At 40.9% G+C, this 13,557-nt stretch overlaps 1 pseudogene; it reads right to left on the minus strand.

Moving 5' to 3' along the window:
• Nucleotides 1-4,782: 4,782 nt before the first annotated feature.
• On the minus strand, nt 4,783-5,625 carry LOC114218100 (tRNA-splicing ligase complex subunit RTRAF-like; annotated as a pseudogene).
• Between the last annotated feature and the right edge of the window lie 7,932 nt (nt 5,626-13,557).

The raw sequence follows: 13,557 nt of genomic DNA on the forward strand, positions 1-13,557 counted from the left end.
AACATATTTTAAAACCCCATCTTCAGTGGGAGAATTGAGTGACCCTCTGTCATGTATTACAAAAGGAAACACGCTTGATCTAATGGATACATCATAAGAAGATAGCTAAATATACACAACAAAAAAAGACATTCAGCATAATTTTTGCAGGGCACCTGAATCACTGACCACGTTTAACCAGTGCTGCAAAGGAAATCTGAGAAAGAATCCCAAAGAACCGAAATCACCAAGACATTGTTCACTTTGCATTGTGCAATTATATTAGATATCAGCAGTAAGAAAGTATAAAATGTGCATAGATGACAGGGCAATTGCGACGTAATAAAACACGCAGGATGCACTGGATGGAAGATGGAAATCAGGAAAAAAAATTTAAGCCATTATTAGAAAACACGGAACAAGAATGACTTTAAATATTTGGCTTAAGAACAAGCGTTCTGGAAATTGCTAAATTTCTCAGCCCAGTTATAGCCACTACTTACTATTATTGCTCATACAGACCCTAAAATGATTCAAATTATCCCATAAATGCTGATTTTCCATGAGTCACATTGTAGTTTGTGGAACATGACTATTCATATAGAGTATGGCACAGTATGGTCGGCTCAATTATATGCCTCCCCGTGCCCTGAACGTTGAAATCGTAACTCTCGTTAGGACTTGGGTTGTTTATTCATTTTCTCTATGATAAAAGTGCTTGCTCGCTCCCTCTTTGTCACTGTGCTTATAACATATTGACATTGAGAAACGTCCATTTCAAAACCAGCGTCTTTTGTGCCACTCACACACTGTGTAATAGGACGTAGAATATACGTAGGGTATTTGAAAAATGTGTGGATTTACAACATCCCTAAGCGTAGAGGCAGATGATGAAGGGTGAAAGCATATCACGCAGAAAGGTAAAAATAGGGTGAGGTCACGAATTACGATTTTTTACGTTGATGTCGAAATTTTAGGCACAGGTTCCTAAAAACCAGGCATTGGATTTTTGCAGCACCTTTGTTAGAACACAGGATCTTATTAAATGTCAGGAAAATGCCATTCATCAAAGAAAACTATCATTGGGAAAGTTAATAAAAAGATGCAACATGATACATGGATAGGTTGGAAATGTCCTTTTTAAAACTACTCCTTGGGTAATTTAGTAGTTAAATGTATAAGATAAATTTCTAACTTTATTTTTCTTAACACTGTAGCTACAATTTAACTCTTTGAAGCTGTTGTTTAGGACCTGAAAATAGAAATTGACCCGTGGCTTATAGGAGGACACCAGCTTTCAGCTGAGGTCACTGTGACACAGTAGGAAATCCCGTAGGGAGAGAAAAAAAGAAAAGGTACTGTTGCTGCACAATCTTTGATGGTAAAATTTCTATAACAATGTAATAATCACATTAAAGTCATCACCTTTCCATATAACCTAGTCCTATAATAAAAGGAACTGAGAAAATTCAATTAGTTGTAGAGCAGTATTAACCCGAGCACGTTTGATTTTAAGTGTGAAGCAATTAAAGAGAAAGCAACATTCATTTAATTATTTTCTCTGAAATAAGATTATCTTCAGAAACCATTTGGCACTTTTCAAAAAACATTATTATTTTCCTCTCTCCTTCCTGTATCCAAATATATATTTGGAGAGTGATTCAGGCATAGATGTTCTGAACATTTAACAGCTAAGAGAGTGGGTCACGTTAAAGCTAATAAAAAGATGTTGGGTGATAATTGCCCCCGAGTAGATCATGTACCCAAGCATTTTCCCCTTCCTAGCTACAGAATGTAAGCTGAGGGTCAGCCCGGGGCCCCGAAATCCTCCTGTCATAGGCACCTGTGAAAGAATGAAGGGCCCATTCATAATCTGCTTGGATGGCCCATCACCGTCCCCAGGGTGCCAGGGCACTTGCCAACCCTGGTCCCTCAGTTTTGGGGGCTGGGGCACACCTTGCATGGTTCCTTCCTACTGCAAAGGGCGGGATGCCTCCTGGGCTCCTCCACCAACCTCAGTGGACACTCTTAGAAGACTAGGGAAGCTGAGGGTGTTGAAGAGGGATTATGGACAGAGCAGTGAGAGCAATTGCTTTCCAATTCCTTTCCCACGCTCCTCCCCTAAGCCCACCCTCATGCCCGGCCTCTCTGTTCCTATTCTTCACCCTCTCCCCAGAACCCCTGAACTCCTCGACGGTGCAGAACAGTTATCTCTCTCTGTCTTTGAGACCTCTCTTTCCAGGTCAGGTGCAGAGACACCACCCTTCATACCCGGAGAGACTTTTCCAGGTGTTTTCCGAAGCCAGGACTGGGCGAACGAATGTCTTGGGCAAAGGCACTGATAGTAACTACTCTAGGCTTCGCGGGTCGGATGAGGTCTGTGTGGCGACTTCTCCGCCCTTCCGGGAAGCACGAAGCATGAAGGCCTGCTGTGTGCTGAATAACATTACATACAGACAGCGCAACTTAAATTTCCTTTCATCTCCTTGCATCAATGAAGATTCTTCTTTCATTTATTTTTCCAACAGTTCCAGCATACCCATCCTTTCTAGAGCTTGCAAGTTCAATGGATATGGCTAGACTTGGCCCAGAGACCGTGGTTTTCCAAACTCTGCCGTGAAGCGCGAGGTTCTCCGTTGCTATGATTCTTGACACTCAGTCTGTGAACATCGCAGCAGGCTGATTTTTAAAATAACATTTTTAAATGTTTAAAATAACACCTAAAAAACTGTATGACATGAGGAAGGGGCATCCACAGAACAGGGAACCTTGGATTTGAGACCTAGGTCGGATGCCTTTATGGTACAACTTGAAGAATCAGCATCGGTGGAAAATGATATAATAGTAATTCCTCTGTTGCCCAATTCTGTGGATTTTTGAGCAGCAAACGTAAAGGAAAAGGGAGAGACTGTAACTATGTATCATTTCCTAAAAACGAAATCCTATGGAAAGGAGCTCACGTGGCTGGGATTTGATTATTCAAACACCGAATGGAGAAACGTTATTACTTGCAAGCATTACAACAAAAACACCCAGGAAAAGAAATAGAATTTCACCATATTTTCTCTCCCTCGTTTTGCCTTTTTTTTTTTTAAGTAATTAATAAAGGGGCGCCTGGGTGGCTCAGTCGGTGAAGCGTCTGCCTTCGCCTCAGGTCAAGATCTCAGGGTCCTGGGATCGAGTCCCGTGTCAGGCTCCCTGCTCAGCGGGGAATCTGCTTCTCCCTCTGCCCCTCTCCCTGCTCATGATCTCTCTCAAATGAATAAATAAAATCTTGAAAAAATAAAGTAGATATGGTATCAACTGATTCACATCCATAGCTTAGACACCATGATTCGGATTGCCCCCAAGATGAAACGCATTCTGGAGTGCTCTGCTCAGCACTGATCTTCAATTAAATCTTCAACTCAGAGGCTGAGGGGGAGCAATAAAGAATTACTGGAAGGAAGCACGTTTGCCTTAGGATTTTCCCGTTTGCACCATCCTTGGCCTCCAAATTCCAGATTCCAGACTCCCCTTAGCAAGCATGCTCCAGCTAACGACCCATAGGGAGGCAGCTTTAATTCGATTCTAGTCAAACAGTTGACTTTCAAAATGTACGATGCCCAACCTCTATTCACATTGGCTTTGTTTTAAATTATTTTCATGTTTTTATTGATTAAAACTTTTGTCATTACCCCCTTACCCTCTGGGGTGTGTGTGTGTGTGTATACCCAATCCCACAGTCAAATTTCCTAGATAGTTTGGGTACACACTTCTCAAACTCTACTGCTCCCAATTAACTAGTGGTCTGGACCCTTCGTATTGGGATTTATGGCAAGAAGCAAATCCCTCCTTCCAGGAAAAGAATGGCCATCATGTGAAATGCAATGCTTGTTGGAGGCTAAATTATCAGGGCGTCCAGTTTCTCCTGCTGAACGTTCTGTCTGCAGAACGAAACCGAGATCAACATTGCATTCCTTTGTGTTTAGTGCGGGGTATGATACTTAATAAATAATAAACCCAACAAAAACTTGTACAATAGCCCTATTCTGCTTAACAAAAATAATCCTCCTTTATTTTTTTTAAAAAGTAACAATTTTAATTGCTGCTGATTAAAGCAATTTTTTAATAAACATTTCTATCATATTTAAAAGGTCAAGTTCATTCAACTAAGAACCAATTAGAATATGTGACAACTCTAAATCTAATTTTTTAAATCTAATTTTCTGGCCAGGAAATTAAACCAAGGTTACCCGTATAAAGACAGACACAATCCTAAAGATCATAAGCCTTGACCTAGAGAAGGCTATGCAGAACTGGTGGGGAAAAAAACAACTTATTTATAGTTTTCCAGCGAAAGTTCTAAGTTTTGTTTTTTTGTTTTTACCTCTGCATCACTGCATTTCTATTTATATTAAAAGGGGCTAGAATGTTTCAATTTGTATCTTCTGATTCTGTAAGTCCCTCTATAGTTACCCACAGAAGTTACTACATTTATAAATACCAAAGATGTAACAAATCTCAGATTTTCTAGATTACTCCAATAAAATATTTTAAGTTCTCCTATGATTTGAATATCTGTATTGTCTCTGTAACAAAGGTGGGGGTCGGCATTATAGATACATAAACATAACAGTCAAAAAAAAAATCCACTTTCCTGAACTTTATTAAAGAAAAAGCAATGATGGTAAATCTCGAGAACATAGTCAATTTTCTAGGATTCTTCCCTTGAAAATGTTACATTTGATTTCCAAACACATGCCAGAGCGTACATGGTTCCCAATGGTACTAAGTAGGTGAGAAGCTGAAATCCTAAAATGTTCATCTTCCAACTTTCCCCAGTCTGTGGTCTGTCTTTGGGTCAGCAATAATTGCCTGAACAGCTACTGTGGCTTCATGAATTTTTGTCTGTAGCTCTCTGAGCTCTTCTATATGCAGCAATCGCAGAATTTGAGCAGCTTCATTAAGAACTGCATCTCGACTGTGTCAAAACCAAGAATATGTTTGTCTAAAGCAACAGGCAAGCCCTCTTTCGTTTGATTTGCTTTAGCAACTGCATCCTGGGTCAGGCGCTCCTGGACCAAAATGCGAATTGCCTTAAGCATTACCAGGTAATCATCATGACGCTGAATCTGAAGAAGGTTAGCCAAAGCCATTACACCAGCCTTAAAATCAGGATTATTTACATCCAAGTTGATCAGTGGCTCTGCATTTTTAGCTGCATTGTCAGCATTTTTTGTATTGTCAGGTACCAAGTCCTTGTATTTTTCAGCATTATCTCCATATTCAAGTGTAACAGCTAAACCAAGAAGCCAGTCAATTGCTTCTTGTCTATCTCAAATCTTGAAAGGACAGTTAACATCTTTGAGATACTTTTCAAAGAACTTGGGCCAGTCACTGCTGTGGATGTTTCTTTTAAATTACCTCTGTCTTCAATCTTGTAGTGTCTGATTTTCTGGTCTTCAAGCCAAACAGTAAAGTTTCTCCCATCCAAGTACTAACCAGGCCCGACCCTGCTTAGCTTCCGAGATCAGACGAGATCGGGCGCGTTCAGGGTGGTATGGCCGTAGACCAAACAGTAAAGTTTTTAAATTCTGTTTCATTTTTGCAGTTGAAGCCAGCCGGGTTGTGGTAGTCGAGGGCCGTCAGCTTGCGTCGGAACATGGTCCCCACGACTCGCTCTGCTCCCCGGGGCTTCGGCCCGGAAAGAACAGGCGAGGAGCAGCCGGCGGCGCAGGCACAGGCGACGCGGCCAGTAATCCTCCTTTAAGTAAATGACTTCATTGTTTAGGCCCAAATGTAACTATGGGAGACATTCCTTCTATCCTCGTCTCTAGATTTATTTAAGAATGAAATGGGAGAAAGAAATGCATAAATATGGGGTGGAAAATCCCATTACAGTAAAGTGGAGATAAACGTTTTTAAATGGAATTCTTTGCCTAGTCTCTCCTATTTTAGATGCCTTCAGAAAAGCTGTAACATGTTTTCTTTGATTCTTTCTATAGTCTTGAAATCAAAACTTTTCCTAAATAGTGCCAAACAGTGAATTTAAAAGTTAAAGAAGAAAATTGCACTGGTTGAAGCTTGTCTTCATGCCCAGACCAAATCAACACTGACTCAATGGCCATACCAAATTGGTTGTTCAATCTCAAGGTCTACCAAAACAAATTGGGTGTGCTTTCTATTCATATGACTGCAGACCTATTAGGACAGCCAATCCACTTCCAAAAAAACAAAACAAAAACAAAAACAAAAAACAAACAAACAAAAAAAACCCTTAAATTCAACTTTGTGTTCTCTCTGGCTCACCCAGAAACAGAATCAACTGTCTTTGGTCTCAGGTTTTTTTTTTTTAGATAAATCCACAGTATCTTTCAAGGCAACTTTTCTTTAGGCTGTGTATGGATTTGTTCACACAAAAACAGGAGTAGCTCAATATAGGGTTTAAGCAAGAAGACTCTGAGCATGAGATGGGGATGTAAGAGATAGTCGGTTTCTTCCTTCTCATTTTCCAAATGAAATAAATCCTGAGGGAAGACACTCTTCCAAAGGGTTGTATTAAGTTATATACTTATTTATCTTGACAGGAAAAGGTCCCAGGAAAATTCAGAAGACAAGTGTGGCCAACTCCGGTCAGATTTGCCGATATTAAAATGAAGCTGGGTTTCCAGAGTTTTTTCAGGCTTCATGATACCGTATTTCTTAGCTAGATGCTCTTAGCCAGGTGCATATATCTACACTACCTTATAACAGGTAGTAGTCAAGATAGATTCTCAGGGCAGATACACCCAGCTCCACCTAAATGGTAATACCCAAAGCAGATTGCAGAAATCCGGTTGTTAACAACTAAAACCTACCCTCATACATTGGAGGGCACTTCTCAAACTTAAGGTGTCCCTCGAAAGCAATCTACAAAGAGGGAGCCAATGTTACTACGACGAGGAGCTCTTTCTAGATGCTTCTGGGTGCCAAGGCTTGTGCAATATGTGAAAACCTGCCGTGATGGACTCTTCTAGTGAAAATGTGCTATTACGTACAATGTATCATATCCACACCCTGAAATAAACATGCACACTGCGTATTAGCTACCTACTAAGATGAGCAACTTGCCACGGAAACTCATTGCCTTTATTACAATCCAAGTGTAATTTACTGGGATTCTACAGTGTGGTGGGAACAGCATGGTTTGGTTTGGTTTTTTGCACATAGTATCTTCAGTGTAGATCTCTGCTTTTCATCCCCAGTGAAGTCAGTAGCCATGCCCCCATGCATCCCCGTTAGATGAGAACACATTGAAAGAAATGAGCACCTGGCCATTCAAACCACCAGAAAGAACTTGGATGTCAGTGATTTGCCTTCCCAGAAATCTCCCCAGCTGGAGAAACCGAGAGCTTTGCACAGCTTTTGAAAAAAAACAAAAAACAAAAAACAAAATGGAACATCATTTTCCTAAGTGTTTTTAAACATCAAACTTGACCAACAAAACATTTCGACTGCCACTCCGAGAAAGTAAATATGAATGACCTTGTAGGAGTAAAGAAAAAATTTTCAATCTGCATAACAGCCCGTACCCCGGTGAAAGCTTCCTGCCTCTTAACCTCCCCAGAGCTGAATATAAGAAATCAAATTTAGCACATTCCTATAGTTAAGTTCATAAATTGTTTCCTGTCTTTTTCTCATAAAATAAAATATTCATCTGTTGCAAATGTTCAAATTCAATCACTATATTACTTTTACTGAAATGTCTACTTCAATAAGAGAAAGCAGGAGCTATTATAAGAACTAAATCTTATAAAAGGTTTTTACTAAAACCAGCTGAAATTTTGTGTCACTATTATTAATCCCTTTAAAGTGTGAGATAAATGTTTAAATCCCTCTCCCTCAACAAAACAAAACTCCGTAATCTCACAGGGAAAAAAATTGTGCTTTTAATTTTATATCCTTTAATTATCATTTAATGGATCATTGGCTTATGATTTAAAAATAAGAGTTTGCCCGTCTTTGCCTTAGGTGGACAGATGTAGGATATTTTCTTGATGATTCCAGTTGAGTCAGAGTATCCACTGTAATTGTGCCTGATTCATCCCCACTGGGGAAAGGCAGGTCAGCTTTCTCGCTTTCTCCGATTTCCCAATTGGATCCCTGGGTTACTGATGGTATTCTGGAATCCAGAATACCCAAGGGAGCTTTTGTGTGCCAAGAACACTTACCATGTGCATTTTGCTCATCGTCCATTTTGCTGAAATATGAAATTTCTTGAGCAACTTCGTAAATGATCTTTAAAGATTATCAGTAAAATGAATAAATGAAATCTATAAATTATACAGTTATTGAATATGCTGAGCTAACCACTTCAATGCCTACCTCCTAAGCCCAAGAATAAAATCCCATGCCTGATGTCTTAGTTCCTCTTCTGACCGTCTCGCCCTCACCCCTCTTCCCAAATCATGAGAAGCTGGCCCCATCTCCTTTGGAGAAGGGTGGCAGCTCAGGGAAGGCAGTAACCAATCACCAATTGCATTATCACCAACTTTGCATTTTTATCTCAATCTAAATTAGCACTTGCACATGGTAGGTTTGATGCGGTCTTATTTTGAGGAGTTTTTAAGAGATAAGCATGGTTAAATTTTACATATGAAAACCTGATTACCAGGAAGCATGGTTGCTTTAGAAAGTTCTATGTTGGAGTGCCCGAGTGACGTAGTTGGCTAAGCAGCTGACTCTTGGTTTCGGTTAAGTTCGGGATCCCTTGGTGGTGAGCTCAGCCGGGCGTCTGCTTGGGATTCTCTCTCTCCCTCTGCCCCTCCCACTCCTGCTCTCTCTATCTGAAATAAATAAATGAATGTTTTGAAAGAAAAAGTTCTTCTATGCTGTCTGTATGAAACTAGTATAATATTGTATGTTAATTATACTTCAGTTAAAAAAAATAAAGTTCTGGATCCATAGTGAAAGGATCAGAATAGAAACATGGAGACCAGAAGAGAAGGGCTTACAGTACCTTCATCACAGTAATGTGAATATTTTGCAAAGAATAATAATAAAGCTACCTGGAACAAAGCACGTTTGTGAAAAGCCATCAAAGCCCAAAGAAACGCAGAAATGGCAAAGTTAAAGTAGTCAATTAACAGATAGTTATACATACAACAAGAGAAAAGCGATGGTAGACTACGTTTAACTCTTTCATTACTGTGAACAGTTGATGCGTTAATTATATCTGTGAATTCTGAAAGGGTATCCTACATAATCAAGGCCTTATCCACATACTACCCCCCCCGATTCTCTTTAGTTTTGGGGGTGCTATTCTGGACCCCACTGTATCATCAGAACCCTCTGTGCATCTTCCTATTTCCACATTCTGGAACTTCACGTTGGTATAGAATATCAGCAAAGATCCAAGTATTTCACCACGGAAATCATCACCTGCTACAAATCAGGACATACCTTGACCCAGAAACCCCATAGTTAAATATTTTTCCGCATGCCACTATGCTTCACGTATATTTTTTCCACGACATAAGTGCATTTCTTGAGGACAATGCCTTATACCATTTCTCGTCAACATTGAAGTGTCCTGCACTATACTGAGCCCATATATGTTACTAAATTTATATTTACTTACTTTTTTGAGTGGCTGTGGACGCTATTTGAAGAAATGTAATGTCTTATAATTTGCCCCTTAACTCATACATTTAATGTCTCGTAGCAGTATTATCAACCTATCGTTCATTATCACTGCAGCCCCAGGGAGGCTTTTAAAACACATTTTCCTAATCCACCTCCCTGTGTTTTATGTATAATATATATTAGATATATTTATATAATATATATTAGATAAGCTCTAAATCTGCTTATGTCCTATGTATATACAGTTGACCCCTGATAACATGGGTTTGAACTGTGCAGGTCCACTTACATGTGGATTTTTTTTTTCAATAAATACAGTGTAGTACTGTAAATACATTTTCTCTCCTTTTTGATTTTTTTAGAAGTTTCCCCTTTATTAAGATTTATTTAGGGGCACCTGGGTGGCTCAGTTGGTTGGGCAACTGCCTTCGGCTCAGGTCATGATCCTGGAGTCCCGGGATCGAGTCCCTCGTCGGGCTCCCTGCTCAGCGGGGAGTCTGCTTCTCCCTCTGACCCTCCCCCCTCTCATGCTCTCTCTATCTCATTCTCTGTCTCAAATAAATGAATAAAATCTTTTTTAAAAAAAGGTTTATTTATTTGATAGAGACTGTTCCTATGAGTTGGGGGAGGAGCAGAGGGAGAGAGTCTTCAAGCAGACTCCCCGCTGAGCATGGAGCCCAACCCCAGGCTCAACCCCATGACCCATGAGATCATGACCTGAGCCGAAACCAAGAGTCAGACGCTCAACTGACTAAGCCACTCAGGCACCCCTTCTCTGCGATTTTCTTAATAATATTTTCTTTTCTCTAGCTTGCTTTATTGTAAGAATGTAGTTTCCAATACATTTGTAATATGTGTTAATTGACTGTTTATAGGCTTCTGGTCAATAGTAGGCTATTAGTGGTTAAGTTTTTGGTTACTCATGGATGTTGGACTGCATGGGGGGGTCAGCACCCCTAACCCCTGCATTATTCAAAGGTCAACTGACGATATACGTTTCTTTATACCTAAAAATAATAAGATTTTTTTTTGCCAGTTTTTACCCTCTTAGTACCACTCCTGTAAAGAATGTGTTACTATCTGTCACTGTCTTTTCCCATTCCTTGTTAGGAATGAAAATTCCTACATGAAATTCTTCTTCAGTATTTTACTTATGTGTTTTGCTGTTTCTGCTTCTGTGTGGGAAAGAGAATGTTCTTTGAAGTCCTGCCGGTCGCTTTATTAGCTACTTACATCAAAAACATGTTATCCAGACTTTCAAAGCCTCACCTTCCTCATCTGTGTTATGGAGAGATTGAATACCCTCTTGCTCTACTTCTCAAAAATACTCAGTAAGATAATATATTTGGAAAAGTCTCTCCTATTCCCTGACAGGCCTTCCCTCCGCTTCCCTGGCTATGCATAAAAATCAGCTGTTCGAGCTGCATTCTGATGAGCATCTTTTCAGAGTGGCTGCAACATTTATGTTCCAGGACTGGCTGATGCTGATGAGGCCTTAAAAGAAATGGATGCTGATTCTTGAAAACACAAAGGCAGAGTCACTGCATAGTTGTGCTGTTTTTCCTGGAAATTGATGACAAACTTGTAAGAAAATATCAGCACACATTGGCCTTCCTGGTTTGGTCACTTCTCTGTCATCCAACGCACCGAGGCACCCAGCACTGCCTACTGAGCCAGATTCACTGATGGATTTGACTCCCTGGTACTGCTGTGTACACTTTCAGGAGCTAGGTAGCATCTGAGATTTCACTCCATTTGGAAGCTATCAAGCCAGCCAGCCAGGGTTTCATGGATGCTGGCAGAAGACACAAAACCCCCGGGTCAGAGACAAAACACTATTATTCACAGCACAGCAAAAGCAGTATGATTGCTTCCCTCTCCCCTCCAAGCTCCAAAGGGGCAACGCACAGAGGCCCAAGTGGATGGTCCACATGTATCCTGAGCTGATGGAAGTCAACTATGTTATAATGGGCCGCACACAAACCTGCCCTTTGCTCAGTAAAAAGACACTAGCCATCTTTCCAGGCCATTGACTCTGCAAACCTTCCTGAAAAGATAGTGCAGAAGACAGGAAGAACCAGTACTTCCCTTGCAAGTCATACAGGACGTGAGAGAGACCTATGAAGAGTGTCTCCTCTCATACATCACTTAGGTAACAGGTTTACGAGGAACGCAAAGCACTCTGTGGATTTGCAAAGGGGAACGTGTAAGCCAAGAAAATCCATCTCTCCTCTGCTTTGTTACAGCTTTCAGTGATTCCAGCTCTTGATGAGTGTTTTGAGCAAGAGCTAAATGTAGGCAGGAACTAAGCCTGGTTTCCCTACTGCCTGTCTTAACAGCTTTTTAAAAATTTTTTTGCCAATTCCAGCAACTTCTCTAGCACTTAATGTTTATACCCCACATGGAAGATGTGGGTACTTGAGCTTCCCAGTGCTACAAAGTGCATGGAGCCAAATTAGAAGGGAGAGAAATAGAGAGGGAGTAGTTCCATTCATCCAGATTCATTTTTTTCTAACACAGGTGTAAGAGTGCGAGTCATTACAGTTCTAATGCCCTAGTCCTTTGCAAATGGAGAGGTCCCAAACTCTTCTCAGAGAGACACAGAGATCAGCAATTGGGCACAAAAGAGTAAGTAAGTTTTGTAGATGAACTACCTGCTTTGCAACTCTGCTATATTTAAATAATTAGATATTATTAATTTCATTGTTAAACTCTTGATGCAAGGTTAAATATCTTCATGGGCTCTGTGTAAGATCAAGTTAATAAATGGTATTTTTAAAGGGTTATTATCTACTGACATGAGACCAACCAGACCTGAAAGTGGAACACAGTTTATGGGGGAAAACGACTCACTTGGGATTCTCCTGTTTGCTTTCGTTCTCTTCTCTCTCTCTCTCTCTCTCTCTCTGCTTCAGCACTAACGCTAAGTAGATTTTCAATGTCTAGACTATGATAATGAGGAAAAAAACCCTAAAATTGGAAATAATGTAAGAGAAACCATGGTGAAGAGCTGACAGCTTCAAACGAGGCATAGAGGGAAGTTTGTTTCTCAAGGAATTTTCTAGCAGACTTATTTAGCTTCTAAGCCAATGTGGGGTGTCTGATTTCCATGAGAAATGAAAGTGTGTTATTAATTAAGAAAAAGGTGGCTTGGAAGAAGCCAGATGGTTGAGGGGTGAGCCTTTGCAGGGAAGACGGCCCTGCTCCTCTGACAAGCCAGGTGTGGGACAGATGGATGAACCCCAGGAACACCCAGTTGCCACGGTCCAGCAAAGACTACAGTGAGGTGATGGTGTTTCAGTCGAGTGCCAACCGGGAGATTAGCTAAAGTCTTAGAGGTTGCAAGTAGCTGCCTAGTTTTTGTGCACCTTTCTGTTCATATAGAGCAGAAAGATTCGAGAAATCCCTCTGGGAGACCATTCTACATGGTTAGAAGTGCTTTTCCAAAGCCCGGGGCAAGCGGCCATGGGTGGGGGCGGGGGAAGACCAGGAGTTATCAGAGCTGCTGGGGCCTGGACCCAACCAAGGGGAGGCTCTCCTGGGAGGGGCAGCCCCAGGTGTCTATCTAGACATGTGGATGGATTTGAGGGCGGCTGAGGTCTCAGGCCATCCAGGACTTCTCCACGGAAAGCTGGGTGTGGCCCGCACACCAATAAAGGGCATGGGGTCCTGGGGCAAAAGGAGAGAATTGCTGAAGTTATGTGAGCCCTGCCTCCTACTGCCCAGTCCTTTCTGGGGGCGTCGGGGGGGGGCGGAATGTGTCTATGTCCGGGTGTAAGAGAGAGAGAGACAGACAGAAAGGGAGGAGGGAGAAGTTTTTCTCCTTAGGATTATGAAACACATTTTGAATGTGAATTTAAGAATAGGAGCTCTACATAATTTTTATTTTCTTTAAATTGGCCAACTTGGAATAAACATTCCTTTGCAGTCTTGTAACCCATCTACTAGGTGCTCCCATTAAAGACTATTGAT

Source organism: Eumetopias jubatus, unplaced genomic scaffold (genome assembly GCF_037043125.1).
Source record: "Eumetopias jubatus isolate StellerSeaLion01/CBP00866 unplaced genomic scaffold, mEumJub1_p1.0 scaffold_11, whole genome shotgun sequence".
NCBI classification, from domain to species: domain Eukaryota; kingdom Metazoa; phylum Chordata; class Mammalia; order Carnivora; family Otariidae; genus Eumetopias; species Eumetopias jubatus.